This window comes from Ambystoma mexicanum, chromosome 7p (genome assembly GCF_040938575.1).
Source record: "Ambystoma mexicanum isolate Mex_15411 chromosome 7p, UKY_AmexF1_1, whole genome shotgun sequence".
In the NCBI taxonomy this organism is placed as follows: domain Eukaryota; kingdom Metazoa; phylum Chordata; class Amphibia; order Caudata; family Ambystomatidae; genus Ambystoma; species Ambystoma mexicanum.
The window spans coordinates 730920441-730935642 of NC_090939.1; positions in this window are offsets into that span (position 1 = coordinate 730920441).

Consider the following 15202-nt stretch of genomic DNA (forward strand, 5'->3'; position numbering starts at 1 on the left):
CCCAAACTCAACAAACGCAATTGGGTAGGTTGATGGTGTTGGGACACAACCCCTACACAGGGAATCGCCAATCATTGTACCCCCAATAGGTCAGCCCACAGACGGCCTTGGTGTGTCCCATCCTGTCAGTAACACCTAATAGTGCGGAGGAACCACGCATAGAGGTAACGATAGGTGACAAAAAATTATCATTCCTTGTTGACACCGGGGCAACCCGGTCTTGCATAAGGGAAGGTAAATTTAAGATGTCAGGCGAAGCCATGAACACCCAAGGATTTTCTGGGGCTAAAGGGTTGGTTCCATTTACTGATAACGTTCCCTTATCTATTGGAGATTATGATCTGTCAGTCCCACTTTTGTATTATAGTGCCTCACCAGTAAATATACTGGGGAGAGACATAATGAACAGGTTGAATATGACGATCTCCTTTACAGAGGATGGCATAATTTGCTCTACTCCAGGGATTAACATGCTCGCAGCACGACAGATTTTGCAAGCATACTGTGGACAGACAGCGATTAGGGCGGAGCCAGTAGATGGCGAGCTATTCCAGTATGGCACAGACATGGCATTTGCATGGATGCCAGGGATAGAAGGGAAAATATGGAGGAGGCCAGCAGCCTATCTGTTCCGACCAGAAACACCAGTTAATGAACTGGAAGGGAAGGTGTTTGTAATGGACATTGAGAGCATTATTGCAACAGCTGATTATGTTGCTGTGCACGCCCAAGATAAAGAAGGGAGAGCATGGAGGGCGGTGATAGCACTAGCAGAAGGATGTAGGCTGACCCAGGTGTCAGGTGAAGAGCTGTTCTCAGAAGAAAAGGAGGAAGATGAAATGGTGTTCATGATGAGTGTAGAAATATGGCTAAGAGTGGCTCACAAACAAGTAGCACAGAAAATTGCAATGGCACTTGAGGCACCCGCAGGCACCCCAGTCCCATTTTTTAAGGAGGATATGTCAAAGGTGCCCAAATCATTATGGACTATTAGCCCTTATGACGTGGGATGCATAAAAAGCATAGGGGGTGTAAGGATAAAATTGAAAAAAGGTGCCATACTACCAAGAGTGAAACAGTACCCATTGTCAAAAGAGGCAGATGAGGGCATATATGAAACCATAACGGCCCTTATAAACAATGGCATATTGGTCCCCTCAGAATCACCATGTAACACAGCTGTGTACCCGGTGCGCAAGGCTAAAGGGGGGTCTTGGCGCTTCATACAGGACCTCAGACCCTTGAACAACATAGTAGAAGCAGAGTATCCAGTAACAGCAAACCCGGCCACAATATTGTGTGGCATTCCAGCAGAAGCATCACGATTTACAGTGATTGACCTTAAAAATGCTTTTTTCTCAATACCATTACACCCAGACTCACAAGATTTGACAAGCTTCACTTACCGAAATACAAAGTGGAAACATACCAGATTACCACAGGGGTATTGTGAATCACCCTCAATTTTCAATAGAGTAATACAGATGGATTTGGGTAACGTTGAGGTGGAAAGCACAGTGTTACAGTATGTGGATGACATAATAATTTGCAGTACAAACGAAAGTAAATGTAGAGAGGACTCCTTAAAAATGTTGACAATATTGGCTGAAAAGGGGTACAAGGTAGACATGGAAAAGATACAATACTGTCAGGAACAGGTACTTTACATTGGCCAACTGATATCCCAACATGGAAGAAGGATTGCACCACAAAGAGCACAGGCCATCTCAAGCACTCCCGTGCCACAGACTGTGAGAGAACTGCAGCAATTTCTGGGGCTGTGCAACTACTGTAGAGCATGGGTATTTGATTACAGCTCATACATAGGACCCCTGCTTGAGGGTTTGAAGGAAGCAAATAAAGGGGAGAAAAAGTTGGGATGGACTATGGAAATGAGGGAGGCATTTGACGAATTGAAAGACGCGATATCAACTGCTCCAGTACTGGCATCCCCAGACTATGAGCGACGCTTTTTTATATTTTCACATTGCGACTCAGCAGTGATGAAAGCAGTATTGGCACAAAAAACGAGCATGGGCTATAAACCAGTAGCATTTTACAGCGGGCACTTAGACCCTGTGATGTTAGGCCACTTCCCTTGTGAACAAGGTCTTGCTGCAGCTGCTTTTGCAGTAGAAAAAGCATCAGCAATAACTATGGGGTGTCCAACTACACTGTTTGTGGAACATGCACTATTTGCGATATTGAATAAACCTAAGTCCACACTAACGACACAGAGGGCATCAGGTTATGAGATTATTTTGTCTAAAGCTGAACTAGCAATTGTTAGATGTAGCACGGTTAACCCTGCAAGGTTCCTAGCAGAAGTAATTGAAGAGGGAGATTACGCCCACGACTGCACCCAAATAACTAAAATGTATTCATGTACTAGAAAAGTTGAAGAAAACGCACTAGAGGGAGGTGAGCTTTTGTTTATTGATGGGTCATCAACTATTGATCAAGGAGATGGGATACGAAGGACTGGGGCAGCAGTAGTAAAAATGATGGAGGCGCCGGTGTGTGTGGCTATGAAGTGTGTACAACTACCACAGCATTACTCTGCTCAAGCCGCGGAACTGGTTGCACTAATATTGGCATTAAAGGAAAGTTTTAATAAAAGAGTAACCATATATTCCGACAGTGCATATGTTACATCCACTGTCCACTCAGGGTTATCAAAATGGAGAAGAAGAGGGTTTAGGAGAGCTGATGGCACTCCAGTACAACATGCCCTCTTGTTGGCTGAACTAATTGAAGTAATAAACGACCCCCAAGAACTAGCCCTAGTCAAATGCACCGCACACACCAATGGTGAAGACTACGTCTCAAAAGGGAATGCAGCAGCAGACGCACATGCGAAATATGCTGCATACTTTGGTGAGATATGGAACCCCACAGACTCACAGAGAGGGAGAGGGAGGGGAATAGCTAGGGAGATGTTAATAAGAGAAGGGTACACCCATCTCCCAGCCACACAGATTATGGAGCTACAAGCGGCTGCACCAATGGCCGAAAAAGAAGTATGGGTGAAAAGAGGATGTACAATGTCACCAACCGACGCACTATGGCGCCAGGGTGGCACTGGGAAAGTTGTAATACCGTTGGCACTGTTAAACACCGCCCTGAGCCAATTACATCACCCTGCCCATACAGGCAAGGAAATAATAGCAGCACGAATTAGAGAAGATTGGTTTTGTCCTGAGTTAAACTCTCATGTGTCAAATTTTATCAGCAATTGCCTCACATGTCAACAGTTTACGGCCGGTCATACTCTAAAGGTGATAAGAGGTACCATACCCCGGCCAGAAGGACCTTTTCGGCACCTTCACATTGACTATGTTGATATGATCAACATATGTCAAGGTAATAGGTATATGATTGTAGTAGTATGCCCATTTTCCAGGTGGATTGAAGCAGGGCCCTGTTCACACCCTGATGCGTTTAGAGCAGCCAAATTCATAGTAAGGGAGGTTTTCCCCAGGTGGGGAGTGTGCGAGGTGTTAAGATCAGACAACGGCCCACATTTCGCAAACGAAATGTTCCAGCATATCACATCCCTGCTGAACATTAAACACAAATTTGCATGTGCATACCACCCACAGGCTAATGGTGTATGTGAACGCCTGAATGGCTTATTGAAGGAGGCAATTGCTAAAATACAACAAACAACAAAGAAAAGTTGGTTGTATTGCCTTCCGTTAGCTTTATTTGAACTTAGAAATAGGCCAGGGTCCGACCACCACCTCACCCCTCACGAAGTGGTTACTGGACGTCAAATGCGCCTTCCCCTAACCCCAACGTCAAGGGCATTCACCGACCACGAAAGTTCAGCGAGTGTGTTAGGTGATGAAATGTATCAATATGTGTCTTCTTTGATTACTAGTGTCGTGTTTGTGTCTCAACAGCTCGAGCGCACACGGGGCGGGTCTACCAGCAATCAAGAAAAAGGCGCAAGTACAGAATTGGGAAAGGAGAACTTGTGCAAACTTGCCAAAGGTGACCACGTGCTACTTCGCAATTTCAATAGAAAGTGGAACGAGAAGAGGTTCACTGGCCCCTATCTGGTAGAGGACGTATCAACAAGAGCAGTAAAACTAAAGGACAAGCGTGCCTGGAACCACCTACATGACGTAAAGATCTACAAACTGCAGACCCGCCCCAGCGCCAACGACAGGTCCATTGGAAGAACAGCAACAACATCCCCGACAGCGGAAGAAAGTTCCACCACAGACAACGACCCAATTGTTCCCTCGGAGACGATAACTGACGAAGAAAGGGGTGATCTCCATACTGCCCACCCCATGGTCACACGCTCAAAGAGTAAAAATACTTCCGCCATCTGAGCGCAAATCCCCCCCCCCATTGACTGCTAAGTACAGTTGTAATTAAAACTGGAGGACATTGCTTGCACCAATACACATGTAAACACGTGAATGTTCTCTTTTTTCTCTCGCACATACAGGAACTGCGTAATATTGTATTGTTAAGAAAAAGCTAATTAACAAGTTCAGTGTACAGGCGTAGATGGTGCTGCCAGACGATAACTACCCAGAAGAATTGTCACATCAATTTGTATACGAAATAAAAAGGCCAACATACCTAAAAAGGAGAAGGGTACGTGTCTACTACACAGCCTTCCTCCTGGCCATAGAATATTACATGCCCCACCTCCGCCCATACTTGCCGGTCCTAAGGGACCGATCACTTAGGGTAGCGTGGGAGCAGCTCTTCGCCTGGGCACTGAATGACTACTTGATAGGGAGAGCTTAAAGGAAACAAAACTAACATTTAATAACGAGCACTTTTGAGAATTTTTAGGCGGGCAACTTTAACGTCACAAGAATACGCTGCCAGGACTGCAGCAAGGTAAGAGCAAAATGCCGGTGAGATTAGCATATGTAATAAAAATAATAGGGATTTTTATGATCACCGGGTTCTTGGCTGCCTCTGTTTGGCAGTACAGCTATGCTATCGATTTTATTGCTGCACCCAAACCTAATATACCCCCGTTCCCTGCTGCAACAGGTGTTACGTCAGGTGGTAATAGTAACATTGCACCCAAGCAAAATAGAGTTAAACGCAGCACATACTCAGACAATAAAGGTATTGATAATTATGTACAAGATTCAGCACACGTCGCAAACAACATATGGTACCAGCACATGACCCGCATTGGTAAGCAGACAACTGAGGATAGCTGTTACGTTTGCTCATTAATACCATACGCCATGAGCGCTTCACGAACATTTGTTGCCACAGAAATAGATGAAAAGACAGCACAGTGCATAATATATTTGGCCCTGTTCCAAACGAAAGGAAGATTTCAAGGAACAGTAGTGCACATGACATGGAAAACACGAGACTCATACCCATATGAAAACAACTTCCTCAAGACCTATCTGAGTTATCACAAGACCAGTTTACATGCTGAAGCATTCAGATACATAACAAGTGGCCCTGCAAAAGGAGAAACAAAGAAGGTAACACTGCAGTATCTACCATGTGATTGGTACGCCACTGAAGTTCCGGGTAAACAAGGATGCTGGGAGAGGCCGCTACTGACGATAACAGGAAAGGTGTATCTGGGCAACAGCTGGGAGATAGGAGTGATTGGCAGCAACATGGTAACAAAAGAAACTATCTCAACCATCGAGACACACAATCATCGATGTTGGACGACGTGGATCAAGTATGTACCAATGCTCACGTGGGTAGAAGAAGATGAAGACCCAATAACAATACTACCATTGACGGCGCCCAAAGTATGCTACCAGCATAAAGGAGAGGTGGACGTAGGATATAACACCAATTGTGCAAGCGTGATGGAGTTACCTGAGGGGGGAGCGGGAACAGCAGTAATAATGGACCATTATTGGGCCTGTGGAGAAAAGGCATATCATACACTGCCTCCCCTGTGGAATGGTGTGTGCACAATGGTACACGTCAATGTACCCTCACTAGTGGTACCTAAGAAGAATGTCGATGTGGCGAAATTTCCTAAAATGGATGAAGGGGATAAGAGAAGAAAGAGATCTGCACCACTTCAGAAGGAGCAAGAGAACAGCAGTGATACTGTCCTAAATAGGAGAAAAAGACAAGGAGAGCCACTGACAGGAAATTACCTGTGGGGAAGGTCGGAAACGGAACTAACATCAATACCGCCAGAACACAGACTATTCAGCAGAGCAGCAATGTTCTTCTCCTCAATAATACATCCGGGACTGCAGGCATACGCAAACGCAAAATGGCTCCAAATAACCAGATGGGAACTAATGATGACCATCAATTCAACAGTAAATGGGTTCAACGCAATTAAAGAGGAGCTGCGAGCTGTAAGGATGGTAGCACTCCAGAATAGATATGTATTGGACCTTCTCACAGCAATGGAAGGAGGAGTTTGTGCAAAGATAGGACAATCTTGCTGCACGTTCATACCTGCCAACGATGCTGACAATGGTACACTGACAGAAGCAGTGTCACAATTGGCCCAGATGCACTCCAAAATGATGGATGAAAGTAACGGTGTAGACAAGGATAAGAGCTGGTTTTCACTATTATGGTCATGGATGCCATCTTGGCTGTCAGATGGACTGAAAATAATAGTGGGGTGTACTATTTTGGCTGGAGCTACTCTGATCATAATTAGGTTTTGGAAGGCCCGGAAGGCACGCACGACTGACGAGTTGCTGGAAATGGTGGGAATGCACCCCTTAATGCCAGCAGATGACAGCCAGCATACAGGTGTGATAATACAAGAGAGGGAGAAGTTGCGCACCCAAATCATCACCAACCATCTAGACCCACCATCAGTGAAGATCGAGAACCCAAGGAACCCCAGGAGCTACATAGGAAGATGGGTATACTGTACTCCTGGAGGAACATGTGAATATATGTATTGGTCATTTGAAGATCATGTAAACCATTATGGACATCTCGGAGGGATAACTAAGATATGGAGGGTAAGAGGAGATAACGAGAAGGATATGTTTGTGGTCGACAAGTCGACCAGAGGGGGGACTGAAGTGGGAGAATGGAAGACCAGGCTCCCGTCCTTCACCTCTCGCGCTTGGCCTAGAGGGTCACGGCCCAGACACCCGCCGCGAGAAGAGTTTGTCCATTTACCAGACGACCAGGTACCCTGGTACAGGAACATACGGATGTGTCCATCTGCCTGCCCAGCAGCCCGCACTGGCCATGCCGACACCTGCGGCTCGGATCAGCTAGACTAAAATCCACACGTCGTTAGAGATGCCATGACGACCTAGACAACGGGAAGCACATCTGTACAAATATACACACTGAACATTTCCACACCAATCTACACGAAGAACATACTCAGTGCTCTGACGTAGGCGACAGGCATATTCACGGACGTGCATCTTTATTATTTTTACATAGGCTTTCAGAATGCAGAAACGCAAGACGCGTCATGAACTCATCTATAACGCTTGCTCACGCTTCTCTTGAAACCCGTTACCACCATGAGAGGTATAATGGAAACACGATACTGGTCATGGAAATATATGCTATTATAACCTAAAAGCACCTATGTACCAAACAGACTACTTAAGCACCAGGCCCGAGTAGGCCTCAAACAAGAGCTTCCGTGGACATTAACAAAGCAAGAGTCAGGTTGCTGATCCTGCAGAAAGAACCAGGTGGAGCAACCAGCCAAGGTCGCAATGTTGCAAACCCACATCCAAGAACAAATCATCAAAGGCACGATGTTGCAACCTCGCACTCCGCGCCTCAACGATAAAGGCACGCCGGCAAATTAAACCAGACGCGCAGTAGAAAAAACAATATTAATTGTGCAGAATTCTGCCTCTTTCACGGTCCCTCCCCACGTGACCAAGCCGAACCTGACGAGATGCCAAAACCCAGGAGAGAAAAGGCGTCTGGGTCCCTCACTACGAGACACAGGCCGATACACTTGAAAGGATCAATGGACATCTGCTACAGTGGGAGCGGTCAGCCTTCCACCTATGAATAAATCCTCACATTGTCTGCACGTACCCATATTGAAACATTGTTGCAATCACAGGTACACCGAGAGCTGGGAAAAACGGTGGTCCCAGGCTGGGAGGCTCACGAGTGCACCAATCAGAACATGGGGCTCTTATCTCAGACGTCAGTAATATTAGCCAATCCTCAGGAGTCTTCATGTAACAATTCTTATGTATCTAATTGTAGGGACAACCCAGATATACCACCTGACTACACCTTGTCCACTAATATCATTCTCTATATGTGTACTATACTAACCCTACCACTCGAGCAACCAATTAAGAGTGGCGATAGGTTTTTTGTTAACTTTCTGAAGTGACGCAAGTAGCGCGTCATAATGCAGTAAAAAGGGCCTGCGAGCCCCACGATTGTGTGTGTGTCAGGACGAACGCGTACGCTCCTTGACCCATCCCTGCCGTTTTGTCTAAATAAACAGCAGAGTCACCTTGCTCCTTGTGTGTGTCTCATACTCTATCTCATCTGGGATATACGGGAGGAGTTGGGGCCTCCCTGCCCGGAGGTCTGCGGACGGCCCGGCCGACCCCGGCAGAATTTCCCCCCGACAGGAGTTCCTTGGTTGGAGAAACACAATCCTCAAATTGATTGGCGAGCAAAGACAATCCGGTTTCCAGAATGCGCTTCTACCTGCTACCCTCAGCTCTCCACCAAACTAGCTGCAACTGTTTCTGAGAGTCCGCAACTGCCTCCTGAATACCAGGAATTCCAAGATGTCTTTCGGAAAGACCAAGCTAATTCTTTGCCTCCTCACAGATCATACGACTGTCAGATAGACCTGATTCCCGGATCCACTCCTCCGTGCAGTCGGATTTATGCCCTTACTGAACCTGAAAATCTCCACCTAAGGCAATATTTGGACCAGTACCTGGCTAACGGATTCATCCGTCCTTCGAAGTCCCCGGCCTCCTCAGCTCTGTTCTTCGTGCCAAAAAAGGAGGGAGACTTAAGAACGTGTATAGACTACCGTGCCCTGAACCAGATTACAATTAAGAACAGGTATCCATTGCCATTGATCCCAGAACTACTTGACCAAGTCAAAAACGCCTGCATATATACTAAGTTAGACCTCAGAGGAGCCTACCATTTGGTGCGAATAAAGGATGGCGATGAATGGAAGACGGCCTTTCGTACCAAGTATGGACTGTTCGAGTATCAAGTGATGCCCTTCGGGTTGTGTAACGCACCGGCCGCATTCCAGTTCTTTATGAATGACGTGCTCCGTGAACTCATTGATGTGTGTGTAGTTGTATACATTGACGACATTCTGGTTTATTCGTCCTCTGAGGCAGAACACCGAAAACATGTAACCGCAGTACTGGAGAGGCTCCGCAAACACAAACTTTTTGCAAAATTAGAGAAGTGCGTCTTTCATGTTACTGAGGTCGAATTTCTGGGATTTATTTTGTCACCTAACGGAGTTCACATGGACTCGAGGAAAGTAGATGCAATAATCAAGTGGCCCTCACCATCATCTGTAAAAGGGGTTCAAAGTATGTTGGGCTTCGCCAACTTCTATCGCAGGTTTATACCAGACTTTTCTCGGGTAGTCCAACCCATTACAGCTCTCCTCAGAAAAAGCAAACGTTTTGAATGGTCTACCGAGGCAGAACAAGCCTTTCAGGAGCTAAAGACTAAATTTACCTCCGCCCCGATTTTAAAACATCCCTGCCCGGAACTACCTTACATCGTCGAGACCGATGCCTCCAGCCTTGCTATGGGAGCAGTGCTTTCACAAAGAGATCCAGAAACCAACTAGTTGCACCCCGTGGCGTTTTGGTCTCGTAAATTATCAGCCCCAGAAATCAATTACACCATTACCGATAAGGAACTGTTGGCTATTAAGTCCACCTTTAAGGCCTGGCGGCATTATCTCTTAGGAGCCCGACACACAGTCACTGTCATTACTGACCATCGTAATCTACAGTATCTTCAATCAGCCAAAGCTCAATCCTCCAGACAACTTCGCTGGGCATTATTTTTTGCCGAATTTGATTTTATAATCACCTACCGACCAGGCAATAAGAATGGTAAAGCGGATGCCCTCTCTCGAATCGGAGTAGAGGAACACATGGTTAACCCTGAGCTCGTACCTATTATTCCTGAACAAAGAATCCTGGGTTTGATCAGCATGCAATCCATTGAAGAAATTGAAACCCAGGTTAAACAACTTGTAACTCCAACGGACATACAAAAATGGCAGCTTCAGGGGGAAGACTTCACAGTAAAGAACGACTTATTATACTTCAAGGAACGACTTTATCTACCCTGTACCAGCTTACAAAATCAAGTCATCTCTTGTTATCACGACTCCTTAATGGAAGGACACCCGGGTATGGCCAAGACCTCGGAAAAGGTCAAGCGTCACTTTTGGTGGCCATCTTGGAGAAAAGACATCAGAAACTTTGTCATGTCCTGTGGAGTGTGCGCCCAGAACAAGAGTCCTAAGGAAAAACCAGCAGGCCTCTTACAACCACTTGAAATCCCACCTCATCCCTGGCATACCCTTTCCATGGACTTTATCACCGACTTACCTCCCTGTTCCGAATACAATACAATCCTGGTAATCGTAGACTTATTTTCAAAAATGGCACATTTCATCCCACTAAAGGGGTTACCGTCAGCAGCAATCCTGGCTCGAGAATTTCTTGAAAACATCGTTCGGTTGCACGGCTTTCCTTCAGTTTTAATCTCAGACAGAGGAAGTCAATTCATCTCCCACTTCTGGCGGAGTTGCTGTCGGTTAGCTCAAATTGATGTGAGGCTTTCCACCAGTCACCACCCACAAACCGATGGTCAGACCGAAAGGACCAATCCGACTTTGGAACAGTACCTACGCTGCATGCTGCAACAGACAGGAGGAACTTGGAAGGACATCCTTTGGATAGCCGAGTACGCTTACAATAACTCAGTCCACTCTGGAACCGGAAAGACCCCGTTTTTTCTTTTGTATGGTAATCATCCTCGAACCTCTAACCTGGATCCACCTCAGGATCTTGGAACACCAGCAGTTGACCACCTACATTCAACCATCACCCAAGCCTTCAAGGAAGCTACTACCCACCTTCAAAGGGCCAAGGAACAATACAAGAAAGGAGCAGATCAACATCGAAAGGAAGCCCCTCAATACCAAATAGGAGATCAAGTCTGGTTATCCACCAAATATTTACCCCTAAAGGGACCACGCACCTTTAACCCAAGATACCTGGGACCCTACTCTGTTACTGCCATAATAAATCCAGTAGCGGTCAAGTTGGATTTACCCCCTCGCATGAAAATGCACCCAGTCTTCCATGTTTCACTACTAAAACCAGTTCAACCAGAAACCCGATTGACTAAATCTCCTGAACCTATCCTAGTTGACGGAGAACTTGAGTTTGAAATCAAAAATATCCTGGATTCCAAGATCTCCAAATCAAAACTACACTACCTGATTGACTGGAAAGGCTACGGCCCCCAAGAAAGATCTTGGGAACCTGCAGAACATGTACACCCACCCCGACTAATCAAGAAATTTCATCGGACATTTCCTAACAAACCAAGACCTCCGGAGAAGTCAACCTTGGGAGGGGCCTTGAGGGGGGGTGCTGTCATGATCCCTGCTTCCAAGGGGTCAGGACTTGCCCCACGACCTTGGAAGCAGGCCCATGACTCTGATCCCAGGAACCAGCCAGTCCCTATAGGGACCCTCTGGACCTTGTCCTGGCGCCAGTGGCGCCAGGCTCATGATGGTGACTGGTCCCGGCACAGGAAGCGCCGGGCTCATATTAGATAAGAGTGCTTGGTGGACCTACCTGTAGCAGACCATGCTGCTTACTTACCAGCAAACTGGTCTCCTGATCCTTCTCTGCCTGGAACTACTTTTTCTGTCTGGGTGGAGCAGGAGCCACTCCCTGGAAGCAGAACACAGGAACTCTTCTAGAAATCTGGAACTCTTTTCTTACCTGGGTGGGGCAGTGGAAGGAGACGCCTAAGCACTACAGAAGGCTATTTAAACCACACCCGATTGGTTTCACGTGCTTCGCGTTATTCTGCATCTGCAGCAGGACGCTCACTGTGTCAGCTCCAGGAAACCTCCAGCTCCAGATCCTGTGAACACGAAATAACCTGCTGGAATCCAATCTTCAGTCTTCTTCAGTCTTCTGCAGCTCCTGCAAAACAAAGGCACAGGTTAGGCTAAAGTAAAGGCAGTGAATCTACTTACCTAATCCAACGGCAGCATCCAAGGCGCCTTTTTCTGCCTTTCTCTTCCGGCATCCGACATCTGCAAAGAGGGAGAACATCGGTCAGTAATATTCAACTACAAGTTCTGCTTACCTGTGTTACGCCCGTTCCAACTCAGCTCGCGCTGCATTCCGGCACCTGCAAGGCAAGATACATCGGTTAGTAACACTTAGTTACAAGACTGCTTACCCGTCGCTTTGAATCTGTTCGCGCTGCACCTCAGCACCTGCAAAGACAAAAGAGACATTACGGAGCATTCTCCAGCGCTAGTGCAGTCTTTCTACTTACGTGCCATTAGAAGGATAATCTTCATCGTCACAGCATCTGAAAAGGGAAAGACATAGACTTTACAGACTTAAGACTTTTGAAAGAGAAGAGAACAATGCAAAAGGAACTTTAATACTTACAAGGCACGCTCGTGCATTAACGGCATCTTCGCTCTCAGCAAATCCTCTGCTATCAAGAGGCAGAGCTCGCATCCAGTGAAGCAACTGGATCCAGCGCCCCTGCACAAGACGCAGGATGGAGAGCCCGGCATTTACCTATATAAGGTAAGCGCAATATCAAACCAGTTCCACGGGGAAAGAAAGGGCGAGAGGGGCTAGGAACTTTCCGAACCTTCCAAACACTAATACCTTGGTTTACCCTTGCAGACATCTCACTCTTCAGCTTAAACTGTCGGTGGGAAGGGGGCCCAGTCCGGGAGCAAAACGAACCCTGCGCCTAACACTGAAGACAGTATCCTCGCCAGATCAAGACCTGCGCCTCCGGGGGAACCAGGTGAGCGTTACAAGAGGTGAAGGACGGGAGCCTGGTCTTCCATTCTCCCACTTCACCAGAAAATATTGGTGGCCCAAAAACTGTGTCATAGAGCTCTGAATGTCAAAAAAACATTTGCAGCCTGAAGGGGGCATTAACCCGCATCCTAGATCACTGAAATTCCCAAAAATATTTTTGGCACGAAAAATGCATCCTACACCCCTGAAAGTTCAGAAATAGTTGGCAGCCCAAAAATGGCCTTAAAATGCATCTTAGGCCTGCAAAAATGTAGAAAACTTTGGAGGCCTAAAAAAGGGGTTTACAGGCATCCGAGACCCCCTAAAGTCCAGAAAATGTTGGTGGACCAATAACTGTTTCAGAGAGCTCTGAATGTCACAAATACATTTGCAGCCTGAAAGGGGCATTGACCTGCATCCTAGACCGCTGAAATTCCCAAAAATATTTTGTGCATGAAAAATGCATCCTACACCCCTGAAAGTTCAGAATATGTTAGCAGCCCAAAAAAGGCCTTCAAATGCATCTTAGGCCTGCAAAAATGTAGAAAACGTTGGAGGCCCAAAAAAGGGGTTTACAGGCATCCTAGACCCCCAAAAGTCCAGAAAATGTTGGTGGACCAAAAACTGTGTCAGAGAGCTCTGAATGTCCCAAAAACATTTGCAGCCTGAAAGGGGCATTAACCCGCATCCTAGACCACTGAAATTCCCAAAAATATTTTTGGCACGAAAAATGCATCCTACACCCTTGAAAGTTCAGAAAATGTTGGCAGCCCAAAAAAGGCCTTTAAATGAATCTTAGGCCTGCAAAAATGTAGAAAACTTTGAAGGCCCAAAAAAGGTGTTTACAAGCATCCTAGACCCCCTAAAGTCCAGAAAATGTTGGTGGACCAAAAACTGTGTCAGAGAGTTCTGAATGTCCCAAAAACATTTGCAGCCTAAAAGGGGCATTAACCCGCATACTAGACCACTGAAATTCCCAAAAATATATTTGGCACGAAAAATGCAACCTATACCCCTGAAGCTCAGAATATGTTAGCAGCCCAAAAAAGGCGTTAAAATGCATTTTAGGCCTGCAAAAATGTTGAAAACTTTGGAGGCCCAAAAAAGGGGTTACAGGCATCCTAGACCCCCTAAAGTCCAGAAAATGATTGTGGCTCAAAAATGGTGTCAGAGAGCCCTGAATTCCCAAAAACATTTGCAGCCTCAAAGGGGCATTAACCCGCATCCTAGAAGACTGAAATTTCCAAAAATATTTTTTGCACAAAAAATGCATCCTACACCCCTGAAGCTCAGAATATGTTAGCAGCCCAAAAAAGGCCTTAACATGCATTTAAGGCCTGCAATAAAATTTTGAAAACTTTGAAGGACTAAAAAAGGGGTTTACAGGCATCCTAGACCCCCTAAAGTCCAGAAAATGTTGGTGGGCCAAAATCGGTGTCAGAGAGCTCTGAATGTCCCAAAAACATTTGCAGCCTGAAAGTGGCACTAACCCACACCCCAGACCACTGAAATTCCCAAAAATATTTTTGGCACAAAAAATGCATCCTACAACCCTGAAAGATCAGAAAAGGTTGGCATCTCAAAAAAAGGACTTAAAATGCATCTTAAGCCTACAAAAATGTTGAAAACTTTGAAGGTCCAAAAAAGGGGTTTACGGGCATCCCAGACCCCCTAAAGTGCAGAAAATGTTGGTGGGCCAAAATCTGTGTCAGAGAGCTCTGAATGCCCCAAAAACATTTGCAGAGTGAAACGGGCATTAACCCACATCCTAGACCACTGAATTTCTCAAAAATATTTTTGGCACAAAAAATGCATACTACACCCCTGAAAGTTCTGAAAATGTTAGCAGCCCAAAAATGCCATAAAGTGCATCTTAGGCCTGCAAAAATGTAGAAAACTTTGGAGGTGGAAAAAAGGGGTTTAGAGGCATCCTAGACCCCTAAAGTCCAGAAAATGCTGGTGGGCCAAAATCTGTGTCAGAGAGCTCTGAATGTCCCAAAAACATTTGCAGCCGGAAAGGGGCATTAACCCGCATCCTAGACCACTGAAATTCCCAAAAATATTTCTGGCACGAAAAATGCAACCTATACCCCTGAAGCTCAGAATATGTTAGCAGCCCAAAAATGCCTTAAAGTGCATCTTAGGCCTGCAAAAATGTAGAAAACTTTGGAGGTGGAAAA